Consider the following 16,254-nt stretch of genomic DNA (forward strand, 5'->3'; position numbering starts at 1 on the left):
AAAGTGCCGCTGTCTATTGTTGTAATAGTTCGGATTTCATTACCACATTTGATCAAATAGGCTGAGGGTTATTTACTCAACTGTTGTGTCAGGTGGACAACACACGCTGTTGGTGGATCAGCCAATGCAAATTTAAAATTAAAATTCATGGTAGAATAAAAAAGATAAATATCATCGTTAGGAAAAAAAAATCCTGATATTTCCATTCATATCTTCATAGTTGCCGCAACAGAATTTAAATTGGCTCACCAGTATTAACTCTGAAAATAAACCTATATAGAGAAGCCGCTTTATCCACACTGTTGCGTTGTTGACAAAATCGGGGTCTGTCTGTCTGATCCCTGCAGGGCGGGCGTGTACCAAACAATGGCTGCAAAATGTGACCTTTACTGGAGGAAATGAGTTATTGAAGTGCGGGCGTTCTATCCTGCGACAGTCACGGCAGACGCGTGATGCTCAATAAAGTGCTCGTGTCATTTTGATAAGTTGCAAATGAACCTGAACACAAGACAGTAGCACTTTGGTGGCAATCTACATTAAAAGCAAAGAGAAAAAAAAAAAAAAAAAGAGTCGCACAATGTTAATGTTATATAACTCACACGTGGTGGGGGGGGCAGATTTCCTTAATTTTCCACTTAAACAATAGCAACCGCAAACAGGCACATCCTGTTTGGGGGGGGTATATGATTACAAAACATACTATTAGAAAAGTATATTCAAGAATAAACGTCAAGTACTCTTTGTAGTTGTGTCAATAAATGCTTCGACAAAAATGACGAGGTGAAATGATGTGGCAGATATCTGAAATGACGCTTTACTCGACATACTCGGGCAGAATAGAGCAGTCTGTACTTGGCTGTACTCCGTGTTTTTCGGAAATACAAAGGTCACATGGTAGACATTTTGACAATGAGTGGATGTCAACTGGTGCAGACACACCAAGGTGTCTCGGCTGAGGTTAGCACACCGACGCGTTTAATTAAAGTGTGACAAGAGTGAATGCGCCTTGAATGCGCCCAGCTGCAGGGCTTCATCAAAGGCTTTTTTGATATGCTGATATCTTGTTTGATTCAACCCAATGACGGAAAGATTCTGCCAGTGGCCACTGCACCATACACACACATACACATCCCCCATTGCTTCTATTTTTAAATTACATTTGAATATGGAAACGTAGACAGTTTGAGGCTTTTATTTTTGTTGTGGAGCGATTCATGCAAGTTGGCTCACTGTCAATCCGTGACAGGTTAATATCATTTGTAACTCTTCTTCCAACATTATGATTAAAATTCAAAATTAATGGCTCGGCTAAATTAAAAAAAAATCGGTATGCATATCCGTGATTCATCTTTGTCATTTTTTGCACTGCTACATTTCACTGGTACCACTCTGACTAAAAGTTAATTGCAAAGAAAGAATTTAGCAACTGATTAGCTGCGGCCATGATTAACGCGGTCGACTAGAGAAATAGTCTGAGGAATCAAGCGTGTGACGCGTAGATAAGTGTCGGGGAGCTTTTAACGTAGTGTCGTTTCTTGACGACATCATCGTTTTAGCCTTACGTCGTTATCGCCGTTCAAAGATAAAGACTATATAACTCCATCATTTGCCACATATCCTATCTCATCTCCGAGGAGCGACTTAACGTTGCGTGACCAAAAATGAAAGTTGAATGTTCCCTAAGGCTTTTGTTATCACATTTAGTTGAGTGGGGTCTTATTATCTGGAAGGTGAGAAGCCTTAATGATATATTGCTTTGGCTTGACTCCATTGGTCACGGTTGCCTATAAAATGACTGCCTAAGCTTGTTAAGGAATGATAAGACATAGATGGTCCAAAACGTTCAGTGCCTGCTCATGTGTTTCAACTTATCCAGCAAAGGTATCTAATTAGGATAAGTGTGCGTCTAATGATGGATGGTGGCATTGCACAGTTTGTTGGACAAGGCGACTGTTTAGTAAAGACTCAAGTAGAACCGATGTCAGAGGAAGTGCTTCAGATGAAAAGATGTCTCTAATCATTGATTTTATTCATAGGCACTTTTGTGGGCACTCAAGGATATTGTGCTGACCATGAATGCGAGTGTCAATCTCAATGTGTACATGCGCTTCTCCCTGAGCTGAATCTTAAGGGAATGAAGCGAGGCTGCCAACCAAGTCGGCTGTGTTGCCTCCCACTACGGCGTAAACACCCCCTTTCTACCTGTGCCTGTCTAAGAAAATACCAAAAGAAAACTAAATTGAGAAATATGGAAGAAAGTTAAATTTGTAAAATGTCATGGAATTTTTTTTCGCATTGAATATTTGTGTCATTTTTTTATGTGGCGAGAATGTTCTTTGGACAGGAAAGCAGCTGGCGTCTAAGGTGTTTGGTTATTTGTTCAACTATGACCTATGGGGTGGATCGTCCTCCTGTGGCCGCTCTTAACCATTTGCATGTACAATTTACATGCAGATGTCCCCTGTGTTGTCCTGCCATTTATGTCATCCCTTGATCGTTTTTCACAGCGACCTCCCAATATCCTTTTTTTTTTTTAACGCCGTGTCTTTTATGTGCATGCAAACATGCCTGTGTAAATACACCTGGCGTCTTTTGTCTGTGTGCATTATTCTCATATACACATGCAATGAATGCATGTTTGTGTACGCCAGTGGATTACTTGTGTGCACTCTTGTTTTTGTCAGAACCTGTTCTGATTACCACTCATCCGCCGTCTCCTCTGCCTCTGATGCACTCCCTCGTTTTGATTGAATTGCTTCGGCGGTTCACGTGGTGATAAATGAGCGGCGCTCTGCGAGTGTGCGAGGTTACTACTCTGCAACAAGTTTGCTTCTCGACAGGGGAAAATCACATCAAACATTAAAACACGTTTTAAAATCACTGTCATGTATTTGACCTCACAAAATAATAGCTGCAGTATTGAGAAAATTCCATGACAACGTTTTTCACTTGTGCTATAGTTGAATGTTGGTGGGCAGCACAGTGGTTGAGTGGTTAGCACGTCTGCGTCAGAGTTCTGAGGTTTGTAATCCAGCTTTTTTCCCCCACATTCCAAAAACATGCATGATGGGTTCACTGAAGAATTATTTATCTATTTTTTTTTCAATTTGTCAATACGTGAGCGGAGAAGGGCAGAGGCAGTGTAGTGGAATAGTGGTTTTGCACATCTGCCTCATAATCGAGACATTCTAGGTCTAACTTTCTGTTGGAACACTCCCTGAAATCACATTTCTCAGATCTTGATGGAAAAAAATACTCCAATAAAAATGTATGCATGTGATAAGTATGTTATGTTGTACTTCCTGATCCTTGGCATGTTCCAGACATGGAAACCTATCGATTGCATTTGCAGGTAAATGCTATATCGTGCCTTTTTTCTTATTATTATCTTCCTCTTATTTCTTATTTTTCTTATTATTCTGAAAGCTTCAATACAAGACTTATATACAACAGGTAACGTAACCTTTGGATTTAGTTCAACTCAACTTAGCTATGTTTCTAAAGAGTTTTGTACCCTGACAGATGTTTGAACAGCACGTTAATGTGTGACTGAGCAGATGGCTTTAAGGAGTGCAACTAAGTATGTGTAATGTGTCGAAGAGGAAAAGGTTCAAGTGGATTTGGTGATTTGGGATGAATGCTGTCAGCCTCTGGCAGAAATCTTTGAAGTTTTTCTCTTCACAGCTGTGACAGCTGTAGAACACATCTGAGGATTTGAGTTTATTGAATAGTGATTTTTAATTGTTGTGGTTATCATCTTGGGCCAGGGTTCATTTTGGTCCTGGCAGTCAGGCTGCATGTGTTTCCAGCCGTGACGGCCAAACGATCTCGTCTTCAGGTCTGGAACTGGTCGTGACAAGATTCTTTTTTTTTTTTTAAATATTGTCATTAAGTTTGACCTTAAATGTATGAAAATAAATAAAAATAAATAAATGAATTTGGTCCGTGGAACAACTTTGTGTTGCTTTCACCCAAAGTCAGTTGGGATCGTTTCCAACTTACCTTTCACACTGAACAGGGTAAGCAGTAGAAAACCGATGGATGTAATCCACACAGTGCGAACAATATTTTTTCAAAACTTTTTTTCCCCAGAGTTTGTACAATTTCTATATTGAAACTTTTAAATTATATATTTTCCAATGCAGCTTTTCAGGTATAGTATGTTATCATACATAATTCACATGATGATGTGTTGCAGTGCCAGGTAAGTGCAGCGTCTGGCCTGGGAATTGAACTGGAGTGGAAAGATTAGTTCAGGTACCTATACTTAAAAACAGAAGATGGACCTTGGATCACCTCACACGGCTTTCGCGATGGAGCCTTAAAACCAACTTCGAGGGGAGTCATTTATTAACCTGACATGTTGCAAAATGGTTGTTGATCATATGTAAGGCTTAGAATTGAAATTGTTTTGGTCTCCTGGTGAGATTTTATAGCAAACTCAAGAACATTTCCTTAATCCCAAATGGCTCAGTATCTTGGCAACATGCGCTGCAGTAATGCCCACACATCAAGTAAACAAGGAAACAGGAAAACACACAAGACAACAGTTACATCACATCCCACCCACAACATGCACAAATACAAGAGCACAAATGGATGTGCACGCTTCAAAATGTGCAGAGGTGTATCTGAAAATATCCTTTTAATCTGTTGTGTTTGCTTCAAGAGTGTTTTATTGCAACACTTGAGGTAGGGCGAGTGTTATGGTACCTGGAAAGGAGAAGACATCAGATTTAAGTTTAAAGTGGACAGTCAGGAGTAGTTAATTTAAAAAAAACATTTTTTTTCTCGCTATTTGCAGCTGGGCTGAGTCCTTACCCGCTGTGAAAAGCCCGCAACGCCTATAAATATTTTTTTTTACAAGATGCCGTTTCCATCCACATGTTTTTGATGTACATGTTAAATAGTTAAACAAATCCATCTTGTGTTAACACAGCAGTCGGAATACAGTCAAGAGAGGAACATTCTCTCAGGGTGAACTCTGAATGACCTGCAGTCACAGTACATCTCCGCCAGCAGCCGCAGCAGTGGCGCTAATGCTGCATGCCGCCGCTATAGCCATGGCAACGACAGAAGTTGACATCGTTCCAGAGAATGCGAGCGCACGGGCCACCCCTGCTCTCCAGGATCCCACGTGCCTCTTTGCGAGCTGTTGCTTTTTGGATGCTCCCCAGCGGGCCTTGTCACGTGCGTCCCGCTCATTGATTTTTCTCTCCTGTCCATGTCGCCGACTCTTGCTGACAACTCTTGGATGTGAACTCCTCCTCATACCTGCGGCATTAAGTATTTACTTCATCTGTCGATGCATGTTGGATGCTGTTGCGTTCCAACACCTGCGTTGCTATTCCTCGCAGCTGATTGTCTTATTGATTTCCTTCATTCCTTCCCTCTTTTTCTTGGCCTGAGGTTAGATCTTGATGAAATCCAAACAGGGAAAAAAAAATTACACTGAGGAGAAAAGCTTCTATAATAAAATTGGTCAAAACATCCCAATTGGCTCTTCCGTGACCTTAACCATCCTTTTTTTTCTATGCAGCCTCAATTCCTAAAGCTTCTCAACCGTATGCATCGGAAAGATCCTTCCACCAAAAACATACAGCCATTTTGTGTTGAAATAATGATAGCAGATTGAAAAAGTAATATCCAGCACCTTAATATTTGACTCTGGAATCATGCAGCAGCTACTTGTGCCATGTTTGATTAGGGAGTTGTCATGCAACAACTTGCCCGTGCTTCGTGATGCATTTCTGTGCGTGTGCGTGCGCTTGTCTTCATGTTGCGGCGGAGTGGATCAAATTGATTTGAGAGCCAGAAATGCGTAATCTTCTTTCGAAATTGGTATTTGACAGAAAGCTTATCTCTGGAGCCAGAGAGGAAGAAGAGAGGAAGCAAGCGAGAATGCCGGGTTTACGAATCGGAGAGTAAAATGAAAACATGATTGATGTCATAGCCACCATTGACTTTTTGGTTTATTCCGGACTACGGAATAATAATCTTTGTCTTTGTACAGTCTGACATGTTATTTTCTCAGATTTTCACATTCTTGCAGGAGGCTGTAAAGAACATTATACTAGCAACATCACACAAAGCGTAATTACAAGTAGAGTCAGGAACAAGGTAATGCGCTAAGGCAACGCCGATGGCGGAGACTCGGCCCGTAAATCACACGCTTGATTCTCGACAAACGTCGGCGGGTTGAACTTCAATGACCCCGCTGACCTCTCAGCCTTGCCGTGTGACTTTTGAGCGTCAGCTATGAATCGGCTCGTCGTGAGAAAAAATAGCTGGAATCCATACTGAGCTCAAACAAATTTTTATATTTGAATCTCATTACTTAAATTGGTACAGCGTCTGTATTATTCATACAGATGGAACACGCTGCGACGTTAATCAGATCTGGAGGGTTTTTTGTTATCACAAAGGAAATATTTCACGTTTTCTAAGCAGCACACTCCTATGATTTATGTAAGGTTGAGACTCTCTGCACGGCTTTTATAAACACCTTTAAAAAGACGTACTGGGTCATTTCACAGTAATGAGCGTCTTCAAATTGTGACTGCAAACTGCTCCCATTTGGAGGCTGAAACACACCCGAGAGATTTTGACAACTGTAATCCCATTTTTTTCCCCCCCTGCATTTATTTGTTTTTGTTGCTGGCTTGCGCAGGGCGGGAAAGTGAGCCAGCGACGTAACATTATTACATCTCTCAGTATGAAATTGTAATCCTTGTGACTCATTTGCTGCAGACTCGCAACCTCTAATCCTCAAAATTTGCGGGATGCTCACAACACAGTCAACGCCTTTAATCTATATACAAAAAAAATAATTATTTAACACATTTACAGTCTGCACACTTTCTTACATGTCAATGAGCATTGATTGGCTCTTTCATGAAATATTTATTCAGTTCTAATGATGCATGAGAGACAGTTACACAACTCACCCATCACACGTTTGCCGATAATGTTGTCACAGTGAATATCGCAAATGAACGTCTTCCTCCTCTCATCTGCGAAACAGGTCAGGTACGAACTGTCATAAGTTCAGAGAGACAGACGGACACGGGCAGCTGAGGCCATTTGAACTGTGCTAACCAAAACAGCAGAACCTACCAAAGTATGTAACGAGATGTGCACTATAACATGCAGTGTTAAAACATTTTTTTATGGGGATATGCTGTGTTTAAAAACAATTTCCCCCAAAAACGCTCCCCCTCAATGGACCTGTTTGCGTCGACAGTGTGTCGAGAGAGGGCGGAGGATGTCTGCCAAGGGTGGGAAAACGGCAAACAGTGGCTTCCCAATTGTGAGGAAAATAATGTAAGCTGCTACGATTAGAGCGGAGCTTGGGTCTGCTCTCTTTATTTGTTATGGAGCTTAAGTTCTTAAGCAAGCACCGCTTATACATGGAGCCCTTTGTTTCTGTACCTTATGACCGCATCTTATTGTCATTTACAATGCATCTGATATGAGACGGCAAAGGTACTGATTCTTGTTTCAAGTATTCCACGAGTATTCGTACTGTGCACGCCGCACCCGTTTCTCATGCAAGTGATTAAAATGGGTCGTAATGGAACGCCGGGCGTAATGAGGCGCGCACACCTGTTCGCTGCATCTGTTTTGTTAGACGCAAGCTGTCACCCTTCACTTAGGACTGCACTCTTTGAAGGTGACGACTATTTGATGCTGTAAATCCCCCCGGCCAAGTATCTCGTCACCACGGTAACGAGCCTCGTTAGGATTTGGTCTCTGGAGAGGCTCGTCCTATTAGTCTGTGCACTTGAAATGCACGTGCATCTCGTACGGTATGCGGTCAAAAAGCAACACGTGAGGCGGCTTTTGTTCGGGTGTAGCTAACATGCATCCAACTGTTAAAAGAAATCATTAAAATCCATGGCTGCACAATCGATTGACAGCATGTTCCAAAGATGGCGGATGCATCTTTGTGCACCAATTTGTTGATATGAGAAATGATGGGGAAAAAAATGGACAAGCTGAAAATAAGCTTCTGAAGGTGAAAAATATGGTTCTAAATGTTGATTACCCATACTTTTTAAATTGTTTGTGTATGTCCAAATTGAGTGTATACACAAGCTACATTCTCTGACTGCTGTATATAAGCCATTATTTCTCCATTACCTTATGTATCCTAGCAACCATTAACCTCTCTTAAAGGTTGGCGGTGTAGAGGTAAAAGACAATACACATCATGCTGGGTCTTTATGAATGAAAAATAGCCATGTACCCATTTAGTTTTATCTTACTTCCCGTTCCCAAGCTTCACTCCACACGGCTGCTATAGAAAAGCCACAATGGTATCACATTTGTCCTGTCGACTGCCTCATTGGTGCTCGTGTAGTCGTGCTGTGCACTAAAAATGCAGGATTTAATCTAAAAATAATGCAAAATGAAGAGTAGAACCAGGATTTTTTTTCTTTGCTACTAAAAGTTGAGTTTATGTATTGGTGTTAAGAAATCAATACACTAATCTGATTGACATTGATACCAAAAATAACAATTTTTTGACGGTACGTTGTTTAAAAATTAACAATTACTATACGATGGATGCTACTTTCTCTACCCCATCGATGGAGCTTTATATTCTGTATTATCATTGAGCTAGCAGACTTTCAAGTTAACACTCTGGTTATAAAAGCAATTTGTGATTCTTTTTATGTTTAACTGCAAAGTAATATTCGACTGGGAGTGGCAATAAACAAATTGAATAATTGTTTAATATCTACCAGACTCTTAGTAAGTGCGGAGCCAACACTTAAGAGCCTGACTGAAACCAAAACCTTTGCACAGCAATTTTCAAGCAAATTTGTCGAACCCTCAGGGAAATGTTCCACTGGTTCTTGTTCTTTTATAGATTTCATTACACTTCAAAAGTATCTGAAATTATCATACAAGTCCACGATTCCCCCCCACACACACTTTCTCCCATTGCAGACATATCATTCTATTTTTATTCGAGCGATGCTGATAACGAAGGCGGGTGAGCGCAGAGCAACGCGAAAGGCTCGGCTCGACTCGATCAATAAGCCGTAGTGCAGGAAGCTAAAGAAAGATGTTTTCTCACCACTGCAGTGAATTGATAGAGTCTCCCTCTAAGTGTGTGCGTGGTGTCCATTACGCTGAGGGGGTCAAGGGCTAGCTCCAGTCATCTCAAATGTGCTCCCATGCTTGTTTCAGCACAAATTACACTTGACTGGAGTGGATGGATTAACCTCTCTCTTTATTTCTCTCTCCCATTCCACCCTTCTTCCCTTCTTCTCTTCTTTTTATAGGTAAGTTGCTGAAGTGAGCATGAGGTGCCCCTAAAGGTAAAGCATGCAGTCATCTGCTTCACTTGGATGCTTCAGTCTGTTGAATATTGATTTTAAAAAGCGTTATATAAGGTGGCATATTAATAAATATCAGCATCACCAAGAACTCTAGGCAGTAGTGCTTCACTGACACCATGTTTCCTCACATAGTGATCTTCTCAAATGTAGAAGGGTGGAGAGGATTTTTGTCAAATTTTTTATACCACTTAATGGGTATAGTAAAATGTATCATTATTATTTATGAAGGGCTGAACGTTTTAATTATTATTTTCCTCCAGCCCTGCAGTGTTGTGATAGTACAATTGTCTTCGCTCAGTCAAAATGTTTTCCATACACAATATGCCGTTATTTATTTTCAACACCATCAACTCGTGCGATTTGTCGATTTAAAACAAAATAACAACAAAAATAATAAGCTGCAGTATTTCGAGAGCAATATTTATTTTGACTAGAGTTGGGCCACTAACTGAGGAATTCGGTCATAAACTTAAAAAACACAAGTCAGAATTATGAAAACAAGGGGTTGCCTCTCTCGCCTAAACTGCAGTGTGTGTTTCTTTCCGCCCGCTGGCGATGTTGTGGTTGGCTGCTAATCTGTTTATCTAATCAGATTCTGAGGTTATGACTCATTAACTTGCGGGATATTGATCATGCCACGTTGTCTTCTGCGGCGGCCCACGCCTGCGCTCCAGGTGGGGAGCGATGCAGCTTTTTTGTCACATGGCTCATCAATCGATCCGCCTCGTCTCAGGGTTGCTGCGCGCGTGAGTTTACAAATGTAAAAATAGCTTGCGAAGGCGACACGGATTCCTGGAGATCTGCCTTAAAGTGCGTGGAGACGCTGCTGGAAAAAAGTGCAAACAAATGATCGACACTTAAATGTATTTGTGATGAATGAAGAGCTTCATCTCAACGGAAGCTCTACATTTCTCATGTATTCATATTTTACTATCATAATTGCATGTACTCCTGGAAGACATTGTTTCATTCCCCCCCCCTTCACGCCAAGCTGCTTATCATAATAAATTAATTGTAAATTTTAACATATCTGCTCCAGCATTCAGTCAATGCAACTGTATTGAGCCTAAAAGTTAAATACAACTGAACTTATGCAGTGTCTTCACAAACCACTAGAGGCAGCGCCTCATTTTGAGAATCACCGACCTACCCTTATAGAATGATGGTATTTCGTATTTGAAACGAAACCTACTCATTATCGATAATAAAAATGTCAAGTTTGTACATAGATTTTGAAAAATGGCTTGAATCAATTGAAACGCTCTTCAGCCAGTTCTTGATTTAAGATACTTCATCTTATCTTACTAGATCATTTGCATTGAGCATATTTCCCCTCAACACTTTGTTGACATTTTTCACTTTGTACGACCTTTGTGGCGTTCCACCATAAAGGTTCCACACTAGGATGTCTTCAACCCCAGCGCACTGCAGTCAGACCACCCACTCCCTTAATCCCCACTTGTTAAATAAGACATGGATGTAAATCTATAACTGTGGTGCACACGTGTTAAATAATTCATCGCTTGAACGGCCATCATGTGTCACACCCGTTGCAGCACAGCGGCGTTGATTTCGTCGTGTCGAGGAAAGGTTGGGAGTAGCTCGGCTGAACGCGTGCTGCAGTTTCTGTGTGTGTGTGTGCCCATGTTTTGTGTGCGTGTGCACGTGTGCCAGGGCAATGCGTCATACTGCGACTCGCAGAGAAGCCCGGGAGCTTCCCTCTGCTTGCTCCCATGCCGCTCGCTCCTCGCCGTTACGTAACGATGCTCGCTCCTCGTTCACTTTCAGTGGTCTCTTAAACCAATGCTCCTTTTGAACAACTTTGACTGTGCAACATTCGACCTCCTGTTTACAAAATGTTAATGTGAAGTGAGCTCTTATATTTCTTTGCTGTCATCGTGTTTTGTTGTTGTTGTTGGAATAGTCTTTAAATAACGTTGAGTAAGTCCACAAAACCATACATGGAATCAATCCATCAGTCAGTAGATAAAATATGGAAAATGGAATAAAAGTAGAGCATAGGTGCCGCAGGTGCTGGCTCGGTCATTTTACTTGGGCGAACAATAATAGCCGCAACATGACACTGTTGATCTCTGCGGGGAGGCTCTCTATTTCTCTATGCCTTGAACTGATGACATCATCGGGGACCTGGTGATGCTACACACCGGGGGCATGAGGCTCCCACTAAAATATTAACATGTGGCCGCAGGAGGTGCATACTCTTAAGTGCTTTGCATTATGTAGCATACACTCAGCGGTCACAACATTCATTTAGCATTCGGTCTAATGAGATCCAATGCAAAAAATGTATTGCTCAGGAGCTGAGCATTACTGTATATAGTTAATGTGGTGTCCGGGGTCATACAAACATGCTAGCATGCCTTTGTCATCCCAGTCCATGTCACCCCAGTCTGCCAGGGATCCCAGGGGACTGACAGTCGAGCTTCATTTGGGTAAAGACGATGTGTGAATGAAAAGGAGGTGAAAGTTTGACTTTTAAATGTCACAGGAGCCATGACCGCATAGGCACGCACGCATGAACACACGCACACACGTAGAAGGGTGGCCGGGTCGCTGCTGTGTGCCCCTCAGTCGCTGCTGTCACATCTTGTCAAGACACAAAATCCACAACACCCCGCCCGCCGCATCTGCACAGAGAAAAGCCCACAGCAATACTGATAGCGGACCGCTCTGTGAGTCTTACTCCAAGAGTTAATTCATTTAGATTTAATCTACAATGGCCCTATTCTGCTAATTGAATGTTTGTTGACCGCTGTTTTTTTCCAATTCAATTGCGACCAATTTTACCACCTTGGCAGGCCAGCGCACACTTCCAAGCAGATCACTTGAGGCTACTAAACAGCAGTCTCCATTTTGCTTCAGCGACCATTCGTCTTCTCTCGGAATTGTCCGTAGTGTAGTGGTTCACATCGTAGGTGACTTTTGCAATTTGAACTAGTTTGCAATTTGTCGCAGAGTTTTTCGCAGCACTTCTGTGACGCAGAAAACAGAACTGCCACATAACCTAGCCGAGAAAAAAAACAAGCCGGTCCACTAATATTCTAGACCACTAACGTGGATGATTTTAGGGATCGGTGTAGAAGTGAATGTGCCTCTCAGTCTTATGTTTTTTCTTCCGCACTTTGTAGACAGAAAATTAAACGTAGCTTTTTTTTGCCTGGAAGATAATTTTATATCCCACAAAGATCCACCTAACCTGTAATTACTTTAACAGTTTAATGTCACACATATCCGCCCCCATGTACATTGACAACGCACTTCCCGTGTGCTGTTCTTTCCGCCTTCATAATTCATGCCCTTGAACGGAATTTAAGGCAGTGGGAAAAAAACAGGACCCAAAAAGCCATGATTCATTTCTTTTGCACAAAATGCCCTCAAAATTCCTTCGAATGTGTCTCGGTCTGAATACTCCATACTAATATCAGTATGAGTATTCATCGTGTTTGTGATTTTTTTTCCGCTTCCTGTTTTTAATCCTCAAGTGCTTTTAAAGCACAGGAAGGGAAAATAAAGCCAATGAAGTCAAGCCAACAAATGTACTAACATACCTTATGTAAGCTATAACGTCATATCTAGTCGAAGATTAGCACAGATGCTAACAACATAAGTAGTCTGCTCTACCAGTATCATGGAGCAATAAAACTACACATTCCAGGGTTGTACGGGATGAAGTGTCCCATCAACATCACCTCTTGGGTCCCATATCAACAGGATAACTAATTGATTTCAATTTATCGTTTCTCTTTGAGACCAAGACTGGATGTAATTTCCTCGCTAGCTCCTGGTAATTACTGTATCACAGGGTCACGAGTGGGCTGTACCATCCCCCTGTGGAATTACTAATCACGCTCACATTGACGATCAGTCCATGCAGCCCGGTGATTAAGGCCAGCACGAGTCAGTCGGCGCAAAGGGGAAAAAAGTCAGCCCGAGTGTCTCGACCGCACCAGTGACACAACGTTGGTGCAATGCAGGAGGAGTCTATTTTTGGAGGGCTTGAAAAACGGAGCTGAGAAATGGAGGTGCTGGGGTGCACTGCTTGATGGGCAGGGAAATTGGGAAAAAGTGCACATGCAACAGTGCCTGTGTGAATGAGAAACATGTAGACATATTGTACATTTATACTCAACATATACGTACAGTCGGCAATCCCCCGCCTATTTGCTATTCACAAATTTGCCTATTTCTGCTTTTCTTTTGGAAACTATCCTCTGTTATTGGCTGAAAAATGTATGTAGCGTTTCCATCCATCCATCCATCCATCCATCCATCCATCCATCCACCCACCCATCCATCCATTGACTGAACATGGATGTTTTTCCGAATGTGGAAGGAAGAAAACGCTCGGAGAAAACCCAAAAATGCAAATTGAGTACCTGCAAACTCGTCAAACTGGCCCTAATGTAAAATGGAACCATGACCAAATACAAACACTTAGCTGTCTTTGTGGTGATATGACAAGTAGACAAGGTGAAAGTGTCAGCTTTACACTTCCAAAGCTTCCTGCTTCCTTTCCTTTTATGAGTTACTAAAAAGTGCTCCATCTGTAAAATCCGGCAGCTCTTTGAAGCTGATTTTCTTTTTTGGAATAAAAGAAAAAAAGCCATAAAGGCCATAAAATCAAAGAGAGAGTAGGGGGGGGCTGTTCCCCTACTTATCAAGTGAGCAATTTCTTCTCTTGCCACTTAATCCTTCTTGATATTCTTCAGATGGCCCTTCAAGCCTCCTTGTCGCCTCAAAAGTGCCCCCCCCAGTCGATGCTGATCTGATTACAAATATCTGCCTCCAACGGGGAATGACTTACCATTTGCTGAAATGCCATCACATATACTTGTGTGAATGGCAAGGAGGAGGGCTGGTGCCTCTGGGCTTTTTGCACAGCAGCACACCTACAAATGACGGACAGCCGACCTTCCTCAAAGGAGCTAAGTGTGTACCTGGTTCCACTTTTTTTCACCTCCCTGGGGAGCATCACTTTTGCATTTGGATCTTATCTGGAGTATTGAAGTGTTTTTATTAACATCAGCCCTGGCATTATCAACATGTAGGTTTTTATGAACTGTGTACGTTGGGACTATTGTAAAACCCGGCAACCCGTGTTGTTGAATTAATTGCATTTCACCTGCTACAAAAGCGGTCACATGACCAGTCGCGGTGTCATTCTGTCAAGTCTCCGCTCCGTGATCGATGGAAGTTCGAGATACAGCGTACGAGGTTAAATTCTTTGCTAACGTGAAATCAATACCGACTTGTTCGGCTGTGTAATCCCGCCTCTTTTCATTGGGGCGCCCAGGGTCACACGGGAGTGCCGGTTCACCAATGCGATGGGACGCAGGCGTTTTCTGACGAACGATACTGTCCATTGTTCTCCTGCTAGGGACATAGTTGTTTGAAAATGACTGGGAAAATATTACAAAACAAGTGGTCATTGACCCTTCAAGTACCTTTCCTAAACCTCATCTTTTCGTCTGAGTCCTGCTCTCATCTTTATGTACATCTGCACACTTTTAGCATATTTGTTTTAGCCTTTACTCCCTTCCTCTTCCTATTTGTGTCGACTGGCAGAATGAGTCGTGACAACTCACCAGCGTTGAGTGGATCGGGGGCCAAGAGCCCGCCGGGGAAACGTCTAAGATTATGCAAGACGACAAGCAGAGGCATACAGGGACAAACAGTGTCTATGACTATCACCACTAAAACAATCAAATCTAAAAAAATGTCAGAGAAGAATAAAGAATAAATTGCAATACAGGAAATTCTATAGTCATGTCAGATTAATGGATTGAATCAAGTGTTGAGTGTAATTACTTCAATTCATAGACACTTGTGTTGAAATAAGTTGTTAACTTTCAATCAATTTATTTGTAAATTCAGTTGTTGCAAACTGCTGGAGGCATTTCTACAATTATTTGACTATTTTTGCTAACTGTGTCGCCATGACGTAAATGGCGCACCATTAACATGAATGGAGGGACATATAAACACAAATATGGCACCCCGCAATTTTTTTCTACTTAAGCCAAGACTTGGAAGAGGTCTTGTTAGTTTTGCGACTGTCCTTTGAAGCCTCCTAAATGAAAACGTTTTCCCTGTCGCCGCTTTTACGACACTAGTCATCCTGCTTGCGTGCACAAACCGGCCACAGTCTCCCTGCGGGACCGCATCTCGGTCTCGACGTTGGCCACAAGCGGATTCCCCGCCCGTCATCAGCTGCCCCACCCAACCCGCGTAGCCCAGAGGTGCAAGTCGACACAGGCGGCGAGGCGGTTTAGACTCCTGGCAGCGTTTGAGAGGCTGCTGACGTGCGTGTCGGCAGGAAGTGTGCAAGAAGCAGCGTTGGATCCTGTTTTTCAGACCGCAAGCAACTGGAGTCGCGCCACTGCTATGACTTGCACAACACACACACTTAGTGTGCTCACCCCGACCTCCACTCGTAACTTCCTCGCAAACCACTCCCTTATACCCAAATTCCTAAACGCATGCGTGCACGCAAATACGCATGCTTTCTGCAATCAGTGTCAATCACGCAGTTGGGGGGGATTATCTTCACACCTCAGTGCTTATGAATGACATCGTGACGTATGACCCTCTTTCACACTCTAAATAGGTTCGAGCTTGTTCTCACGAGAATGCTGCAGGATTTTGTACCACGGTGAAACACTGTAATTCATAGAGAACTGACTTGCCTGTAGAATTGGTTTTAAATCCAACCATTGAGACACAGCTTGATGGGCATACTGTTAAAAATGTCGACCATAGTTTTGAAAATGAAGGAATGAGTGTTGCTTTTTTATGGGTTGCATTGAATGAAAAGGAAACGCAATGCATTTTGACTTTTGGACATTTCCTATTAAAACCCCTGAAAAATGCAAAATACCCAAAA

At 42.2% G+C, this 16,254-nt stretch overlaps 1 protein-coding gene across 3 annotated transcripts in view; it reads left to right on the top strand.

Annotated features, from left to right (window-relative positions):
- Positions 1 to 16,254, top strand: part of pde4d (phosphodiesterase 4D, cAMP-specific) — a 122,976-nt gene that overhangs the window by 65,811 nt on the left and 40,911 nt on the right. The gene's annotated exons all lie outside the window — the stretch shown is intronic.

The sequence above is a fragment of the Syngnathus acus genome, chromosome 9, assembly GCF_901709675.1.
Source record: "Syngnathus acus chromosome 9, fSynAcu1.2, whole genome shotgun sequence".
Classification (NCBI taxonomy): domain Eukaryota; kingdom Metazoa; phylum Chordata; class Actinopteri; order Syngnathiformes; family Syngnathidae; genus Syngnathus; species Syngnathus acus.